General features: G+C 36.9%; 1 protein-coding gene across 1 annotated transcript in view; it reads left to right on the forward strand.

Annotated features, from left to right (window-relative positions):
- Window positions 1-20,517, forward strand: part of hs6st3b (heparan sulfate 6-O-sulfotransferase 3b) — a 67,222-nt gene that overhangs the window by 666 nt on the left and 46,039 nt on the right. The gene's annotated exons all lie outside the window — the stretch shown is intronic.

Genomic DNA, 20,517 nt, shown 5'->3' on the forward strand with positions numbered 1-20,517 from the left:
GCAGTCTCCAAAGCGCAAGAGGTAACGCGCCTCCCTCTCTCTCATAAACTAATTCGGAGAATTCATTTGCCGCTCTGTTGCCTCGAATGAAGGTAATGATGAAGTGTAAAATGTAGTCTGATGGTGTTTTCACACATGAGTCCACTCAGACCACTTTGAGTAAACCAAAATGGCATTTGCACTCTTAGAAAAGTAGGTTTAGATCTATTTAATAAGAAAAATACTACTACTACAACAACTACTACTAATAATTATTATTTAAAAAAATAATACACTGAAAAATTTGATGTATAAAACAACTTTTACTTAGAAATTGCTTGTACGTTTTAAAAAAGAAACGGCTTTATTAGTTCATTAAATTAAACGTGACATTTTGGAGAAAGACTGGAATAGTATTTTCTTATTTTTGTAAAATGTACTCCAATAATCTTCATTTACAACGTAGAAAATAATTTTTTACAATGAGTATATTAAGTCGTAATTTCTTTCTTTTTTTTTTTTTACAGCAACTTTAAGACCTTGAGCAATGCAGTGAGGATATTTTGAGTGCACTCAGACCTCTTTAAGTAGTCCTAAAAAGTGAAACCAGTTCTGTTTACACTCACAATGTCCCTGGACTTAAAAAAAAAAAGTAATCAGGCCTTATTTTTGTCCATCAATAAAGAGGTCTTATTTTACTTGCCATAAAAACACCTTGCTTTGGGAATCTAAGTTTATTATTAGTGACTGTTATTGTGAAATAATAAAGTTTTGTGTTCACAATGCACTCAGACCTCCTTTAGAGATCTCAGTCCAGTTTGATTTAATGGGGTCTCATTTGGAGCGTTCACATAAAAGCTACGCCAAAATACCAACCACTATTGCACCCCTGAAGCGAAGTACTTAAGGTGAACTTAAAGGTAATATATTTCCTCTGGCACGCTGTACTGATATGTTGCTAATTCTGGACCAGTTGAATGAGAAATGATTTTGAACAACAAAAGCCAATCAATCAATGCAGTGTCTCCAAAAGAGATCTGTGCATTATGAATCCAAGTACATTTTCCATTTTTATGCCCTCTGCATTTTTCTTTCACTGTTTAGAAGGTATTTTAGTCCATCACTAGTCTTTTCTAAATGGAAAGATTAATCTACTTCACATATGATTTTAAGTGGTTATATTTACCCTGTCAGAAAAGACAGTATAATTGGGAGTTTTCTTTGCCCGTGGCCACTCTGTGTCACTCAGTGATATTATTAATGTGACAGTGATATTATTAACTTATCACCCAACATGGTTTATGGAAAACACATTAAAAAGCACAACAGATAGAGATAGCCAGTCAAAATGACTAAATGTCAAGTCTAAAATGCTATTTTCTGCAGTCTCTATGACCATAGCTCTCTTACTCAGATTCTGTATTCCAGTTTAAATGACTGAGAGCCTGCGCTGTAATGAACTTTAAATGAGGTATCATAAAGCCGAGCCGAGCTGTCGAGCATTTCCATCTATAAATCTGACAGTGCCAGTCTGGCCAAGCAAGCCATTAAAAAGTTATTTTAGTTGTTTACTAAGTATAATGATGGCTTAATATAGCGAAAATATGCAGACTTTCACTTTTATAAGTGCCTGTGAATAAAAGACATATGTGTTTTTAGTGCCTGCGAATGCCGTTCTCGTAAATAGCATATAAATAGCTTTGTTGTCATCCTCGGCAACTTGCTGATCTAATGTTAGTCCATGAATTATGTTTGACACAACTGGCTGTGTCTGTATCTGTTCTGCTCTGTTATCATGAGAAACTCAGTTTTGGCAATCACTCATTTTAACAGTTGCCAAGCAAATGAATCAAGTTAATTAGTTGCTCAGCCTGCATGTATTGTAATGAAAAAAAATATTAATACTTAATAATACTGACTTTGAGGAACAGCTGTAAAAAAATGTATGCTGCCTTTAAGGAAGTTTCAGAGAGGAGACATTTATTGGGTGAAGAGAAATTCACATTCATACCCCAAAACTGCAAGACCACAGTTATAATGATTAATCTCTGTAGAATCAGCCAACTCGTTCTGGAAGTTCACAGTCTGTACACTCTTAAAAATAAAGGTGCTTCAAAAGGTTCTTCAAGCGATGCCATAGAAGAACCATTTTTGGTTCCACAAAGAACCATTCAGTCAAAGGTTCTTTAAAGAACCATCTCTTTCTTACCTTTTTATAATCTGAAGAACCTTCTTTCGCCACAAAGAACCTTTTGTGAAACAGAAAGGTTCTTCAGATGTTAAAGGTTCTTTATGGAACCATTTAGACGAAAAGGTTCTTCTATGGCATCGTGAAGCACCTTTATTTTTAAGAGTGTATGCGACAGAGAACCAAAGCCCAAATGAAACATAACTTCATCTCTCGCTCTCTCTGTGCTTTCAAAATGTTGCTTCACATTGCTTCTCTAAAGATACACCAGGAGACGCAAATAAATCTCTTCTGACAACTGTCGCTTTTGCTCTCTGAATCACATGTGCTAAGTGGTGACTGTATGAAAATTTCATCCTGATACTCAGCTCTGTTTATTTCGGTTAAGATGGATCACTCTGTGTGAGGAGGAGGCTTTTCACGGACATACAACGATCCTCATTTTTTTCTGTGTTTAAAGTCCACTTGAAATTACAGCACTCACAGTATTCCATAATCTAATAATCCAGATTAGTGCAGTAGCGCAAAAGAATTGTGCATTGTTTTTTTTTTGTTATTGTGAATATGCAGAAGTACAGGTGCATCTCAATAAATTAGAATGTCATGGAAAAGTTCATTTATTTCAGTAATTCAACTCAAATTGTGAAACTCGTGGCCGATGGTGGGCTGGTAATTTGGCAGCGAGGTTTCTCAGGCATGGTGTGGCCTTTTTAACAGTGGGGGCACATTGCAGGACCTGGAAAGGTCAGCCATGTCAGAGCAGATCAACAGACACTGTTAGAGTCGATGAGAAGGGAGAGTTGAAGTGATCTCTTCAGGGAGGCTTCTCTTCTTGTGTCTCTTATTCTGGGTTGCTTGTCTTCTTCTACGGTCATGCATTTCTCTTGCAGGTCAAAACTGTCAAAACAAAGCAACAGTTAGAGAATCTAACTGAGCAGGTTTAAAACAACATTGACCACTTTTAATTTTTTTAATGCACATTGCTGGTCTTATTGTACATGATGCATTAGTGCAAGTTGTCATAAATAATATGTAATGCCTACTTTTCAAGAGCCAATCAATTCCTCATGAATAATATATAGTTATGCCAAGATTGTTTCAAAGCAGCTTTGCAGTAATAAACAGGAAGATAACAGAATCAGTTATGGAAATTCAATTATGGAGACAATTCAAATTCTTCTGTGAATTCTGCTAAAAAGGCAATAGTGTCATTATTCAGAGCAAGTGTTAGTACAGTTCCGTCATGACAACTCTCGGAAGATTTTAGCATGGTAATGGTTATGACAATGTTCATGTATTTGGTCTTGGCGGAATAGATCTGCTACGCTGCTACTGAATTGCTGCTGCTGTTGGTTATTGCTGAGTTGTAGATTATTGCTGCTGCTGTAAGCAAGTATGGGAACTTGCTACTGCCAATGCATATGGTGATACGGTGCTGTGAGTATTTAAGACACACTGCTGCTGCACAAATAGCATATAAAATAACCTGTAGCAGATCTATACAGGTGGAGCTGGGGAAGGTGGAGGGTTTCAGAGGAACTTTGAAAGCACGCTCCAAAATGCTCAAGTGGATGCTAACCAGCCATTTAAATGCAGCAAGCTCATTGGCTGACATGAACCAATCAGCTTGTGCCAAGTCGTTTAACACTGTGAATATCATGAGTTACATTAATACCCATCAGCCTGCGCCATCTAGAGTTTCATGACTGAACTATACATTTAATCTATTTTGAAATGAGTTCAACTCAGCTATTAGCCATTCTAGAGAAGGCAGCAATGTCGTTATTCAGTTCAAGTCTGTTTACTGTTGATTCAATTCAGTTCAATAACATTGTCAGCGCTGCAAGATGCGATTCAATTCTAAAGAATCTTTACAGATGACAAAAATGTCATCATCCAGTTTAACTCAGTTCACTTTTTTTCATCCGATGGTATCAGTGCCATCAAGTCAATAATATTAATAAATATTAAGTGTTTTTTTGCCAACTAAGCAAGTCAAAGGAGACAATGGCAAGAAACCCGAAATCCATCAGGTGACAGAAACCTTGGAAGAAGCCAGTGAGGGGACCAGTTCTCCTCTGGCCTAAATGAATTCACATGGTGTGATATAGTTTGAGGCAGGGTGCGAACTACGGGGGAGCTAGGGGGAGCTCGGCTCCCCTTAATAAGACATGGGCTCCCCTGAAAACGTGATTTGTGAAATTTTGTGGGGGTCTCAAAAATATTGACAATGTGTTATTTTGACATGCAATTTCAGTTTTGTGTAATGTGACATGTATCTTTGTAAGTCATTGTAAGCCCTCTTTTGAGGCACGTTATAAAAAAAAACAAGTGGGCTCCCCCAAAGTCCACGGTATAGTTCGAACACTGGTTTGAGGTATGTCACATTGGTATTAGGTGGAAAAGTAAGAGTTTCTGTCCAGTCTGTCGAAACATGAAGGCAGAGCTGCCATTTTCAGTTTAGTTCAGCCAGTTTATCTTATCAGTAGGAATAAGCACAATGATTGTGCTTGTTAAAGTCTGCATTGTGGTCCTCGCTGGTCGTGGCATGACATGTTCGTAGCCGGTCATAAGGATCTGTACTGAGGGCTGGTCCAGTCAGCGAGGTCCTCGCTGAGGATGTGTGCCGAGGCCTCGTCTGATCAAGTCCCATCCAATTTTTCTGCATTAAATATTCTATTTCATGCAGAAATACGACCTATTGCATAAGTAAAATGGGTTGTGTAAAGCATTTCAGTTGTTTTTAATTAAAGATGCTAATCTTATGATAACTGACCAACCATATAACAGCACAATTAAGATGAATTTCAGACCCGACAGGGTTTTATTTCGGATGCAGTCCTCACGTATTGTATACCCATAGGCATCACATCAATTTAAATTGTGTTGTTCAGATGATAAAACCCCCTGATTTGGAAAAATCCCTGACTCGTTCTTTTCACCTTCCTTTCTAGTTCTTTCATAGCTCTTCCTCTCCTCAGGACCTATCTCTGCCTCTTTTTATTTTAGCACTAATTAAATTTGCCAAGTCCCCTGGCACTATAACCAAATGGAGTTTCTGGGCAGTCACGAATGTGCAATCTGCTGAAATGAGATGCAATTAACTAAGCCAACTGCACACAGGTTCTGAGATTAAAGGCACCACAAATGATCTGCACATGTTTACAGAAACAGTCTCTTAGTTTTCAGTTAAAAACAAAAAACTCTTAAGACAGCTAGTCCATAATTAGGAACACAAAAGCATTAAAACGGTGTTCTGTTTTTCTGCTCAACACTGATTTCATAGTGTTGTTGCTTACTGGAATAAAGGTCAAAACGCATTTTACAAAGTTTCAGTGCATATTATGGAGAGAGAGGGTCCATTTTGGCATTTTTTCCGATTCCTTATGTAAGATCCTTAGATATGACATGAGCCCCTCCCTCACTGTATTGTTACTTTTGTCTGTTTTGTTCAGCAGGCAAAACCATAATTCCGATTGATTCAAAAATGAATAGCGCATCATTAGTGTCTGTAGCAGAATTGTATTAGTTTTTAGTGAGTTTGAATCGAATTGGCTTTCCTTTTTTGCAAATAAGTCTTCATTAAATTAATTAAATATAAAGAAATATATAAACAAAATACATTTCTATAATGGCATTCAATGCCAATATTTGATGTTTGTAAATCTTTATAAACGTATCTTAAAGCATTCTCAATTCAGGTTTTGAAAGACACTCTACCCCTGTCTGTGGCAAGAGTTACAAACTGAAGTATATACTTAACCATGGGGTTTGGTACTCTAATTGTATACATCTGGAAAAAAAAACGTTTTGTTTGTTTTTACTAAATTTGTCCTCTGCATATGGTGAAACAAAGTCACATTATGTATTAACACATCAACTCATCAATATTAAAACAGTCTATTTGCGCGTGTGCCTGAATGTGTGTTAAGTTTTCATGGCTTCTGTGGTTAGGGTTTTCACACTAATGTAATGAGACCTAGAAAAATCTCCCATTGTTCTTATGGAAGGCCAAACATTCAGTGGAGTTCCTCCGTTCCCCCTCAACAATTAGAGTACAAATAGATTCACAAGCTCCTCATTTCCCAGACAATCACAGTAATGAGTAACCTGCAGCTGCACTAATGGGCCATTATTACTCACATGGAGAAAGTGATGACATCCTCTTGGCACAATAACACTCTTTGCATGATATTGTATTCATTATAGTCAACACAGAGACACACAATTACTGTCAGCATCTGCATGGGCACAGATCAATAGTGAGACAGCATCACACACCTTACGCAAGGAAGCAAAGCGCTTTTTCTTGTCACCTTTTAAATTATTCTTCCTGTTCCTCCTTGTATGTTCCACACATCACTGCGCTTGTTAGATGGCTGCTGTTGTTATGTTCAGATTCTTTCTGCTAGATCTGTCAACCCAAGCAGGTTCTCTCTGTGAGCATGCATGGGGCTGCGGGAACTACATTTGTTGGATTTACAGCCTGGAGGGACCTGCTCGAGTCCTGTGCATCCTCATTGGTATGGGATGTTTATTAGGTGCAGGGCTGAGCATGCCCTTGTGGGTTAGACGCGGCGGGGTCTGGAGATTGCTTTCACGTGTCATTAATCCAGGTGACCATATTCTCTGGAGCAAAAGCTGTAATCCAGTTGCTGTGATAATTATGTGCTAACAGGAAAGGGAAATTTGGTGCATCTTTTGAGTCTACTGCTTCTGTTTGAGCTAGAGTCTATGATATGAGCAAAAAAGGGCAAAAAGGCCTTTGAAAAACAATTTGATGTTTGAAGCAGCATTTTGTTATAACGCTTTTACTACATTCAGGAAAAAACACAGTAGACTATGGAGTCAAAAATCCATGCTAAAATTCAGACCAACAGCACGACTCAATAACAAGGAGGTTAATATAGAGTACACATTTTGGACACAAGTTTGTTCTGCCAGTGAAAAATAACCAAATAATCAAAACCAAAGTGCAAAACAAATCTCCAGGCAGCACACAGTTGAATAAATTGTTGTTTGAACAAATTGATTAAACGAATGATTCAATGACTTGCTTATTAAGAGACACTTGTTTCTTTACTGAATGAAACTAGCTGCATCTGAAATCTCATACTCTCTGATTATAGGTACCACCCCGCACTGCAACAGCTAAAGTCCTTTTACAATGGATGCGACAAAGCGACCGTTGCAAATCATTTGAACTTTGTGTCAGTATGTCATAAATAGAGCGAGGCATCAGTTTACTGTTGGGGATTTGTTGTGTCGCGTTGCGCTTCATCCAGTGTAGTCAGAGAGCATCACTGATTATAATGGTATTTTGCCGCATCGCACCGCGTCGCTTACATCCAGTGTAGACAGGTTGAGGCTAGAAGGGATACAGCTGTGGCCACCAGGGCTTACTGGGCATGTGCACTTCAATATTGCCTCATTTTTATCACGCTGAGCAACAATAATTACTGTATTTGGATTATTGTAAGGGGTAGGTTTAGGGTTGGCGTAGGTGTAGACATTAATAAAACAGAATGTAGGTAGCAAATTTACTTTATTGTTATTTTCCAGCCGTAGCTGTATCCCTTCTAACCACAACCGTGCAGACACGGTGAGTGCCACGCAGTTGCATGTGAACACTGAATTCCGTTCACTTCTGTGTCTGTTTGTGCCTGAAATGACACATACACGCGAAACTATGTCAAAATGCATGTCTCTGCAAGTATCCTTGTAAACAGTTGTTTATGGCTTAGGTGAAGGTAAACAATTGAGAAAGGAATGGATGTGTAATAGTAGTTTACAGCAGTATAATGTTCCTGTTGCTTTCTGTGTCATGAATGTTAAAGGGATAGTTTACCCAAAAATGAAAATTCTGTCATTAATTACTCACCCTCATGTTGTTCCAAACCCGTAAGACCTTCGTTCATTCAATGAATCCTGAGAGCTCTCTGACCCTCCCATAGACAGCAATGTAATTACCACTATCAAGGTCCAGAAACTTAGCAAGGAGATCGGTAAAATAATCCATGTGACATCAGGGGTTCAATCGTAATTTTACGAAGCTACGAGAATACTTTTTGTATGCAAGGAAAACTGAAATAACGACTTTATTCAACAATTTGTCTCCTCCGCGTCACCCTTTTTGCGTACAGAAAGTATTTTTGTAGCTTCGTAAAATTACGATTAAACCCCTGATGTCACATAGATTATTTTACCGATCTCCTTGCTACGTTTCTGGACCTTGATTGTGACCCTTTTTGCGTACAGAAAGTATTTTTGTAGCTTCGTAAAATTACGATTAAACCCCTGATGTCACATAGATTATTTTACCGATCTCCTTGCTACGTTTCTGGACCTTGATTGTGGTAATTACATTGCTGTCTATGGGAGGGTCAGAGAGCTCTCGGAATGATTTTTTTCCCCCCAACTAGAGCTATTCAAGTCATCTGGTGATTTTTTTTCATATCGCAATATATCGCAGAAAAACAAAATATCGCAGTGTTAGTTTTTTACAATATCATGCAGCCCTAGCATGCAGTGTACCATGTTTCACTGTACTATATACTTGTCTTATGCAGTATTCTGTAAGTCATACCTGAGTTTCATACCTCAGTTAATTGAGTCAAATGGGTTCATTTGTTCAGTTCATTTCATTGTGTGCTTTCTGTTATACAATTTTGCCCAAAATTCCCCAAAATTGCATAACAAACTAACATTTTGCTACCTCCCATGTTGACAACAGTCCTCAGGACAGGAAGAGTAGCTGCATCTCCTCCTGTTGATGAAAATCTGTATAAATGTTAAGAGGTTGAGGCGTGCACTGTGAAAGCTACTCAGTGTAATGAGACAGGTCTTGCCAGAGCAGACACTCAGCTCTTTTGACACTGCTGTCAAAAAATGCTGCTATAGCATATACGACTTTCCAATAGTCTAAACCAGTTCTCTTATTGGATGCGGTTGTAGCTTTGGGCTGGACTTATAGCTGATGTCTGAAGAGAATATAGAAAATAAAGAAATATTGAATGATATTTATTGGATATGTTGTAAAATGAATGTACTTTAATTATGAGACATGAATGCAGTCTTTATCTGCAATTGTTTTCAGTACAAGTGTACGCAGGTGTTGAACACAACTAGGCCTACTTCATCTCTGGCAAAGACAAACATGAGGATGACAGGCAATTTAGTTTGAATGGTTTAGTTTTAATTTGACAGCTTAGATTGGATCATACTTGTTAGATTGAGCCATGATTGGCTTCATGAATGTAAATGTTTAAATGTTCTCATAATTACCATAGCAGAAGTTATAGTTTCATTACAGACTTTTCTCGGAATCGAGCTGAGCACAATGTAATGATGTCAAACATAGATATTCATTTGATAACAGATGAGTCACACATAGAGGTGAGGCCTGCTGGGAATCACACTGTTTACTTCTGAAACATTTTGAATATACACTATATATGAATATTTGTACTGCAGAGAACAGACTGCCTTTATACTGTGAGCTGTAATTACTGCTATTTGTTAGAAGACCATGTACTCCTCAAGTAATTACTGAGCTGCACTTCCCAGGTCGGTCATATGTATACAGCTCTGTAAAAATCTTCCGGATTCAAAACAATTTTTGCCATTTCTGCTACAGGTTACCACTAGCAATTATTTTGTTCCTTGTGCGTTTTTTTTAAATGTAAACTGTGTTTACAGTTATGCACTTACAATGAAAATCTATGGGGCAAGAAATGTATCATTGTTCAAAAGAAGAAATGTACATCTTGTATTTTTAGTTTTATTTAAAGCGCTAATATTAATTCCTCTACAATCTTGATATGTAAGCTATAAAGCTGTTTAATTTTTTTAGTGGTGGGACTGCTCTTCTAAGCAGACAAACTTCTGGTTTTGTGTTACCAGCATAATTCTTGTGGGTGGATTTTTTTCTCTGTGTAAACAGTCCCTTTTTAGGAATCCTTGTGGGTTAAAATTATTTCCTGTGTTAAAAAGTGTATTTTGAAGCCAGAAGAGTTCACAGAGCTGTCTAGTTATTAGATTCCGAGTCTATTCCTGGGATCTACCAGAATTGCTTATACAAGAGGCCCAAGTATTTGAAACAAGATCTTGATATATCTTTCTAGTAATAGAGCAGACATAAAAGAACCAGTACTTGTTCAGTGATGATTATGATATAATGCTAGAGGAAACATCTTTCATTCAAGCCCGTCACACAATAATACCTCATTTTGCGTGGTAACCAAGTCTATACCAGTGAGTCTTATTTTTATCGTCTTTTATTTTTGAAGGAAGCCAGTGCAGTGCAAATTTAGTGTTGCAGATGTCAGTGTTGCTGCAAACAGGGATTTACTCCCCTTTCACCACTTTCCTGAAGCCCTATTTATTTGACAGATTGACAGATCAAACTGTGACAGGGAAAATGCCAGCTCAGAGGCTTTCTGCGTGTTATTTTTCAACCGTGATCAGTCAGGCCTGACCAAAGGTATCTGTACAAAGTAAGTCACTACAAGCGTGATTCATCACCGCCACACGGTAAAATGTCATATTTCCTTATTTGGCGTGGCCCTGCTGACAGGTAAATGCTGAGAAGAGTGGGCGGTCTATGGCAGGGAAGGGGCCAAAATAGAGTCACCTTCATAACACCTAATCTGTTCAGCAGACCTAAATCTGACCTCTATGGAAGCAGATTAGACTCAATAATAATTCACGCAAAAGACATGATATCCCAATTGACATGCATGAAACCCAAATCACGTGCACGGAAAAAAATATATATTCACAAAAACCAATTCACGTGCACAAAATAAGAATAAATATTCATAAAATACGTTTCACAAATGCAAAACACAATTCACAGATGTACAACTGTGTACAAAAATTTTGAAAGTTTAAAATTCACGAGTTCATCATGGACTGAATGTGTGAATCGCCTTGGATTTGTGTGTGTATTTTTGAGACTTTCCTGGCAGCAAACTCCTCCCACGCGGGACACGCGTACTCTTTAGCCAATCAGATTTGAGCCTGTCGATCGACCAATCGTCTATTTCTGCTGTGGGTGTGCTTACCTGGATGTTACGTCATCAGCGCGAGACCACGGTTCAAGTCACGGCAGAGGTTTGTGCAGTTGATTGTTTCATTTCAGTTAACTAGCCTTGTAAAGGTGTATTGTTTTATCTTTGCATGCTTATTTAAAACTTGGAAGTAAAATTGGTCGTTTAGACACACTTGTTAACGTGACCAGTGTAAGCCAGTGGCTGCTGTTTAGTGTTATGATTTAATATTGTTCGATTCTTATGTTTATTTAATAAATAATCATTATTCACGTGGATACCATACCACATTAAGATATTAGATTCATAAAATAAGGTTTTGACTGATGGGACATAGAAGATTATGAAAATATAGTTTTTGGATATTTTTCAAGCAGTCTCCTGTGTTTTTGCTTATTGAGGACATGAAAGAGCTGTTACAGCAGAGCTTGTCTTGTGTCTCAAGTCCTGCGATGACACGCATTCAGCTGATGATGATGTATGTACAGCAGTGGCAGGCCGTGCATTTTACACCTAGGCCTTCAGTGGCGTCCTACATGAATTAATCCATCTCTTCATACCATCATAATGATGCCACGGCTATAGAAACCATAAATATTACACAGTAATGCAGTATAGCAGGGCACTACATAACAGACAGGTATCTTATGTAGCGAGAATGAATGCCATTACTAAAGAAAGAAACCCAATTAACAATTGCGCAACACATCTGTAGCTGAAGCATTAACCTAACAAAATGACACAAATACAGTCCATCCGATGGTCTTACAGACATTTATTCACCCAAACGCATTTATACCTTACAGATAGCATTGGTATAAAACAAATTTGCTGGCCCTGACGGCCCACCACTGATGTACAGTCATAGCCAAAAGTTTTGGCAGTGACATAAATTTAGTGTTTTGCAAAGTTTGCTGCTTAAGCTGTTGTGGTGTTCATTCACATTGTGTCTAGATTATTGTGAAGAGTGATGAGATGCATTTTAAATAATTGCTAAAAGCTTCATTGGCCAAAAAAATGAACTTTTCACAAAAAAACAAATTTCATTACAAATCACTATCATACTAATTAGATTGTAAGATCTTGATCTTACAAGATCTATATCTATAGATCTCGTTATCAATGGTTACCTCCAAAGAAACATGTGCAGCCATCATCACTTTGCATCAAAATGGCCTCACATGCAAGGAAATTGCTACAAAGAATATTGCATCTGAAAGAACCATTTACCGGATAATCAAGAACTTCAAGGAGAGAGGTTCGAGTGCAATGAAGAAGTCCTCAGGATGTCCCAGAGTGTCCAGCAAGTGCCAGGACCGTCTTCTCCTGAGGAGTCAGCTACGGATTCATGTCACCATTAGTGCAGAGCTTGCTCAGGAATGGCAGCAGGTTGGTGTGAGAGCATCTGCACGCACAGTGAGGCCAAGACTTTTGGACAACGGCCTGGTGTCAAGAACAGCAAAGAAGACACTTCTCTCCAAGAAAATCGTCAAGGACAGACTGAAGTTCTGCTGGAATTACAAGGATTGGACAGCAGAAGACTGGTGCAAAGTTATTTTCTCTGATGAAGCTCCCTTCCGACTGTTTGGGACATCTGGAAAATCAATTGTTTGGAGAAGAATGCCAGAGCGAATTGCAGAGGTTATGAAGAACAAGGGTCGACACTAAATATTGACTCATTATATATTTTTTGCCAAAGAAAGCCTTTAAAACGTATGATATGCTTATCATTGTTTTTCAGTATACCATAGAAACATGTGGAAAAATACGTGCCAGCAGTGAAGGATTCTGAGACCATCCATGTGTGGGGTTGCTTTTCAACCAAGGAAGTGGGCTCTCTCATAATTCTGCCCAAAAACACTGCCATGAATAAAGAATGGTATCAAAACGTCCTGCAAGCTGCCAAAACTTTTGGCCATGACTGTAATAATATGCAAACATTGGAAACCATGTACATTTCATTTTAATTTGTTTGTTGCAAATACTATTTATTTCAGAATTGTGAGGCTGATGATGTACAAATTGCAGAGACAACCCGTAACCCTGCTGTTCCTAATTCATTCCCTTAGTTATGAGGTGATATGAATCTAGATTCTAGAAGTTTCATTTGGAACTGTAACTCTTTCAAAACAGTCATGTTGCAACCCATCCATTTTGAAAGTTTCAACAGATTTTTTAAGTCATGCATTATTACTACATTTCTTTTAGAATGGTACCCTATGACTTTGTACTTGTTAAGGCATAAAGCTTTGTTATGCATTGTTAAATGTTCTTGTTATTGTTCTGGTTTTATGTCAGAATTAAAACATTCAAAACAAGTCAGTTGTTACAGTTGCTGTATAAGATTTATTAATTTATTAAAGTTTAAAGTTTATTAAAGTTGTCTGAATATTTTGGGAATGAAATGTCCATGAAATGACCTCACCATGATTAATTGTAATGTGCCTGTAACATGAAATATGAATCGACAATTATGAGGGAGTACAAACGCAGCACAACTACAGCTGAGATTGGCTCTATAGTTTAACACTGTGCTAGAAGTTCTTCAGTCAAAGGGTATTCAAACCTAATTTACACTGAATTTACACTGCTAGTATAGTGTCCCATTTAGAGTCTTTAGCATTCTTTTAAAGTAAATTTCATGGACGAATGATAAATACATGTAATACATTATGTGAAAAGTTAATTAATCAAATGTTTTAGATCCAGTCTTCACTATCTCTCTCTCTGCCAGGACATGCCAGATTTTGGTGTGATATTCAAAGCAATACATTGGCTTGTTAACTCTTATATTTTTACAAGAGATACAGATACAGAAAGAGCAGGAAGCATAAAATAACTGAATAAAGTTTACTGAAGAATCTTTGCTGCATTTCTTTTTATGATCAGTCTGTCTTTGTCTGACTAGCATAAATTCCACAACTATTACCAAGCAAATACAATTGCTGCTTCCCAACATCATCTTGTGTATTGTAATCTCAAAGATTTTTACATCACAACTCAACACAAGATTAAACATTAACAATGGTTAATCACAGTAATATAATGTGAATAAAATAAGCAAATGAATGTTGATTACATTAAGAAATGAATACATAAAGGTAAAGCACATAAAAGAGATAAAGATTAATGTAAAGGAAGAGGCCTGTAACTCATCCAGATGTTGTGCCAAACTTTTTAAATCCTGAAAAATGCAAGGAAAACAATTATTGTGTATTAATTAAACACTGCATCTTGTTGCACAAATGGTAAGTACAAACACACGGTTATTCATACACTGAGTTCTCCTGAGGTCTATTCATCTTTATATAGAGCTATGATGATGAGGGAAGGGTCAGTGCTAAGTGGGAGCTAAACATTGGCCACCCAGCTGAACAAAAACAGGGCAATGAGCAGAATTCTTTCTTCATATGTTGTAGTCTCTTCTATATGTTGTATATGTGTTCATATTGTATTTGTATTGTGTCTGTATTGCTTGTGTGGATGTACTAAACTACTTGTTATATGTAAAGTGACCTTGGGCTACAGAAAGGCGCTATATAAATAAAACTTCTTCTTCTACTAGTGGTAGTACTAGTAACTTGAATCGCAAGAAGCAGTTGGTCATGTGATCTCAACATGGCAACCTGCCTCATGCAGAAAAAAACAGCTTTTTTTAGATAAGTGATTAATAGGTGGCTGAAATCTCTTACTTTATTTCATGTAAATGAACAGTGTTTTAGCCATATTTGTCAAAAGTGCAGTCCATTTATTTACTCTATGCGTAAAATGTCTTTCAATCAAAACAAATAAAAGAAAAAAGACTGAGAATAAATTTAATAGAATAGTTTGGAAAAATGTATTAATTTTGAAACCAAAACTTAAAAAAAATCTTAAAAAGATATTCTTGTTCCGCAGAAGAAAGTCATATCTGAGAATGAGCACATGATGAATGTTCATTTTTGGGTTGAACTGTCTCCTTTAGTATTGTTTCATTTAGTTCTTCATGGTGCTGCAAGTGATGTTAGCTGTTTCACTAACTTAAGCAAGGCAGTCTTTCTGTGCTCTAAGATATGTCAAAAAAACCAAACATCCAAAATAAGGAAGCGTCTGAAAGTTGTCTTGATTGGCTAAACATCAGTTTCCCTGTCACAGACACAGTGATTTCTCAAGCCACCTATTTCTGTGATATTTGTATGGTATTGGGACATTTGATCATTTTTATAGAAAAATATGAGAAGCAAAAGCTTTGGTGAAACTGCCCATCTACTTTCCTTGTGTTCTCATAAGTGTCTAGTAGGAGAAATAGATGAAAAATAAAGAGATCTCTTTTTATTTCAGATGTGGTCTCTTTCTTCCTCTTTATCGCATTTGGCAGCTCTGTCACTTAAATATGGGACCATCAGTGTTGTTCTAAAATGTCTTTGGTGTGTTTGGATATTTTCATGATGTGCCTTGAGTGGTTTTGAATGCTGAGAGCTGAGTGCTTGAGAACAGGGTATGATCTCAGTGAGCAGATTGCCGTCCCGATTGCGTCTTTAATTTGCATGTTTATAAATAGGCAACTCTATGTGACACAGCTTACGTTTGCATGACCATTTGATATGATTGCCTGAACTAAGCACAGCACTTCTTAAAATGTATCTGATTTGTATCTTTGAGTTTATGTCAGTTGTTTGATAGTGTGATCAAAGAAATACACAAACTTTCATGTGCAACCTGCAGTTTCCTTACTTGAGAAATTGATAATTTTAGGAAAGGCAATTTTGATTATGTATCGTGTTGAAATTTTGCTAATTAAAACATTTTAAATATAAAGAAGTTAAAAGCACTATTTGATACATCTGCAATCATGTGATGTATTACTCTGTAAAAGCTGTTTTATACATTGCATGGGTCGCCCCCCTCATGGGTGTTATCACATGACCGGTTGTGTCAAGTATTGAATAATTATTTATTAAAGTTATTAATAATAGTATTAATAATAATGTTTACTTCAATGTTCACATCAACAGTAAAATTACAATACTAACATTTATGAATGTTGATGAAGTTCTTGCTTTTTCTCAGCTTTTATTTTGGCAGAAACCCGCAGAAAGTTTCTTTTTGTTGACAACAGCAGATTTATAAATGATGTTTGTCACATGTATCGCATTGCCACATGCCTTTAAAAAAATCATAAAAATTTTACTGAGCAACTGACGAGGAGTGTTTCAGCACAGATTTTCTTCGCGCTTTGGACTTTGAACCCTGGCTAACAAGCAGATAGTGCTGCGAGCTCGTGCAGCGCTGTCAGAATACATGCAATTCGTGCGTGTATTAGAAAACATAATGTTCTGCAGTTTATTGAATTGTTTAAGGCTATTTCGCGATATCAATCATGATACAGTAACCAGCTACAACCACCCCTTCCTCTTCTCATCGGAGACATGTGATGCAGTGCTAAAATGTCTCTAGCTGTCGGTGCTTGTAATGATTTTTGCGTTTTTCTCGGACAGTTTTAAATGCTTCCACACTGCCGACATCTTTGCTGCATTAGTGCGCGCCTATATTTGATCGCATCACGTCATTGTTCGTACAATTTAATCAGTCTTTTCGCTTATGCGTTTTGGTTTTCGAACATTAGGTGCATCCCTAGTGTTCGGTATTCGGCCTTCGGCCCAGTGTTTCATTTTGTTCGGCTTCGGCTTCGACCAAGAATTTTCATTTCGCTGCATCCCTATCATTAAAGACCAAATTTTATTTTTTGGCTGAACTATCCCTTTACATACTGAGCATGCGTGGCTCAGTGTGATGTCTTGTTTTTCCTTGGCTGACGTTTCTGAATGTTCTTTGTGTTACCTTTGCCTATGTATTTTGACCTCCCAATTGTTTACCTCGTTTATGATTCCTTGCTGCCTGCCTAGAGACCCCTGCTCTGTATTGCCCTGACTTAGATCTTGACTGTTTGCTGCCTGCCTCGAACCTGTGCCTTTTTACACACTGTGATTTCTGATCTGCTCCTGGTTGTATGTATTGCTCTCTCGTTAACAACCCACAGCTGTTTGATAAGTCTTTGTTCTGTTAATAAAGCCGCATGTGGATCTTAACACTAATTCTTTGTTACACTTTTACTTTGCGACTGTTACAAAAAATACGTTAATTATAGTATGAATGTGTGTAATGTGAATTATCTGGACATATTTGTCATGTTACAACCCGGCTCCATGTTATCATTGTCATGCGACCTACCAGTTGTGTTGCTGCCATTTAAAACTCCTCTCCCATGGCCTCATGGGATATCAAAGTGTTCATTGGATGTGCACTTCAGAATCTTGCCAGAAGTAGTAGGTTTCCCGGGGACTTTTTGTCTACTGTTTTATCAATTTTGTGAATTTGGACACAGTACTTTTTTTACATACTGTTTTTCAACTACTAAAGTTCATAGAGAAATATGCATATTCAGATTCAGCCCTTGTGTCTGAATATAAATGCTTCCTTATGATATAGTATGAATCTGGGTCAAAGGATAATGCTCAAAAAGGTGGTGGATAGTGTGTCCAGAAATGCATCCATACTGCATAGGAAAAGAATGCATTTTGTCAACGGTTAAGAAGTTTATTTTTTTTTCATTAAATACAGTACTTCATTTCGGTGTTACCTAAAAGCTTTAAGTGCTTTTTACTTTAATTTCTATCATAGGTGCCATTTTCTTTCAGTGTGTGTTGTACATAAAGAAATGTATTTCAGCAACATTAAGCTCAAAATGGTTGGACAGTGGTTAAAATAAAATGTTCGTATAATAATGAACGAGACTGAGAAGCGTTGAGATAAGATGATGTTGAAACATAATGCTAATTGCTCCACATGGCACGCTCCACAATAGAGAGAATAAATAAAAGCCTGGCACTATCAGTAGCTAAAATTCCTGCTCATGGTATCATGGGATCTGTTTACTTTTATCTCTGCATAATAATAATTAGTGGGAATGTTTTATTTTAAAAATAAAATTAGCTTTTTGATCATTTTTATTTTTGGAATTAAGTCTGTTTCTTTTTCCCCTCCTTTTATCAAGGCTACATACTGTATGCCCTCATCTGGAGCTTCAAAGGCTTCCTTGAAATGCTTAGATTGATTACACTATGAGACTTTAATAATATTTAATAATAATATAATGGCAGTATTTGAGATTTGGCTGACTGTATACCATCAATAGAGTAAGACCTGCCTCCCAAATGTGATATAATTTTTTTTCTGAAGAAAATGTGAGTGGTCTGTGGGTGGTTGTTAAGGTGTTCTAAGTGGTTTTTAGCATGTTGATTTGCAGTTGCTAGGGTGTTCTGCTTGGTTGATGATGCCTTCGTTGGTTGGCACAGTCTAATTTGCTGGAGTAAAGATTGAAACCTGGCTGGGATACTGACATTTGACTCTCAGAGTGATGTAACAGACATGGTGATGTGCGTCAGGTAATTGTGTTAAAATATGTTGACACTAGTGAACATGAATGATGCACATTTATTGTAGTTACTTCTGTAATGACTTGAGTATATGACAAATTGAACCTATCATATGCAGAGAACAGTATGTATTTAACATTTCAGAGGAGGAATTCCGCTTTCTGCATTATTATGGAATATGCAGTGTTGTGGACTTTTATGTAGTAATCACAAAGGAAAGTGTAGTCTGGTGTACAGACATTAAGCCCAATAAGAAAATGTTTTTTGTGGGCCTGTACAGAACCTGTGGGAACAGCGGTTAAAAGCCACTTTCCTGCAGCGTGGTCAGTAATGCGAAACGTGTTTAGTTTTTAATTGTGTGATGAATTAATTCTTTAGCTCAGCAGACGTGCATGGATTTGTTGTCGGACTCAAATACAGGTACTTTGTCTTTGCATGTATTCATTAAAGACCGCACTAGGTGGCCACCTGAGGTTTCCCACATTGATTACTAGGAGTTTGCTGCTTTATTTATAAGTAGCATGAAGATAAAGAAGCCCTGCAAACAGTTATCATAATCATAATAATCTAGATATCAGATAGATATCAGATCATGTTTTCCACAAAAATATTAGGCAGCATAACTGTTTTTTTTCTTCTTCAAAACATCAGCATATTAGAATGATTTCTGAAGAATCATGTGACACTGAAGACTGGAGTAATGGCTGCTAAAAATTAAACTTAGAATCACAGGTAGAAATTATATTTTAAAATATATTAAGATAAAAACCAGGAATTTTAAATGATAATATTTTTTTTTCACAACACTTACTGTGTTTAAAAAAAAAATCATATTCTTAAATATATTAAGATAAAAACCAGGAATTTTAAATGATAATATTTTTTTTTTCACAACACTTACTGTGTTTAAAAAAAAAATCATATTCTGACTTAATGGCAGACTTGTAAGTTGTAGTGTAGATGTATAAATTGAGTTTAAATGAAGTTACTGAGAAATTTTGAGTTTGTATTGTTATCTTTGACTTTTATTTAGTATTTTCTTGCATTTAACACAGCGAGTCAGTATTGCGAAAAATCTCCCTTTAATCTCATTGCTGTCTAAAAGAAATGCTTGGCATCTTATTACATGTTTTTTCGTGTGTGCCTACGTGAAGTCATACATTGTTTGATGGATATTAAAATTTAAGATATGCTGGCAGACAGTTTCTTTAGGCTTTGAATTGTACTTTAAACATACTCCACCTTTAAAATAAAGGAGTTTGTTTTTGTTCTGTTTTCTGTTCTTCTGCCCACATTGACCATCATTTTTTCATCAACACTGGCATTGCAACATGGTTCCTGTGGGTTCAAAATGAACATAGACAGATGCTTGTTTATACATGACTTTGATAAATGGTTTCTCGCTCCACATAAAGAAGACAAACAACATGCAGAGGAGGGTAACACTACTGCTGTGTTTAATTACTGTACGGCGCTTGCAATCATAGCAATAAACCTGTCCAGCGCTCCTGTTTAATGAACGCAGATCAAAGTTAAAGCTGTCCAGCAAGGCTTTCATCCCCTCTGCTAATGCAACTCATCTGGGAGTCTTCAGAAATATTTATTGTGTGTCCATTGTCACTCACCTTAGCTGGACTGAGGCTTTCTCAAAAAACCAATTGACATTTTTCATTGTCAAGTCATTTATTTGTATACCTCTTTTCACGATACACATTGTTTCAATGCAGCTTTATAGAAAATCATGTTGTTAATGTTTATTGTTTTATGCATTATAGTCACATTTAGCAGGTTAGAGCTGGGTGATAAATGCAAATATAGTCTCTCTCTCTCTCTCTCTCTCTCTCTCTATATATATATATATATATATATATATATATGTGTATAT

This window comes from Sinocyclocheilus anshuiensis, unplaced genomic scaffold (assembly GCF_001515605.1).
Source record: "Sinocyclocheilus anshuiensis isolate Anshui unplaced genomic scaffold, SAMN03320099.WGS_v1.1 scaffold976, whole genome shotgun sequence".
Lineage (NCBI taxonomy): Eukaryota > Metazoa > Chordata > Actinopteri > Cypriniformes > Cyprinidae > Sinocyclocheilus > Sinocyclocheilus anshuiensis.